Source organism: Calidris pugnax, unplaced genomic scaffold (assembly GCF_001431845.1).
Source record: "Calidris pugnax isolate Ruff unplaced genomic scaffold, ASM143184v1 scaffold30, whole genome shotgun sequence".
NCBI classification, from domain to species: Eukaryota; Metazoa; Chordata; class Aves; order Charadriiformes; family Scolopacidae; genus Calidris; species Calidris pugnax.
In genome coordinates, this window is record NW_015090776.1 from 5,336,612 (window position 1) to 5,336,946 (window position 335).

A 335-nucleotide genomic window follows, 5' to 3' on the forward strand; every position below is an offset into this window, starting at 1 on the left:
GGGGAGGGGCGGGGCCAAAGCCCAGAGTCCCGCCCTCCCCGCCGCCGCCGCCGACTGGCGTGGCGCTGGCCCAATCAGAGCGCAGGGCCGTGCGGCGCCCGCCCAATCAGCGCGGCGTCACCTCAAAGGGGGACGTTCCGCCTTCCCCCCGCGCCGAGCGAGCGCCGCGCTCCCATTGGTGGAGAGCGCCCCGGAGGCCTTCCTAGGGCGCTGGCCAATCAGCGCTGAGCAGGGCCTCCTGGCTCTCACGCATGCGCAGCGGGCGGGCAACCCGGGCTGGGCAAGGGCGACCAATGAGCGCGCGGCGGGGCGGGAAGGGGAAGTGGCGGGGAGCG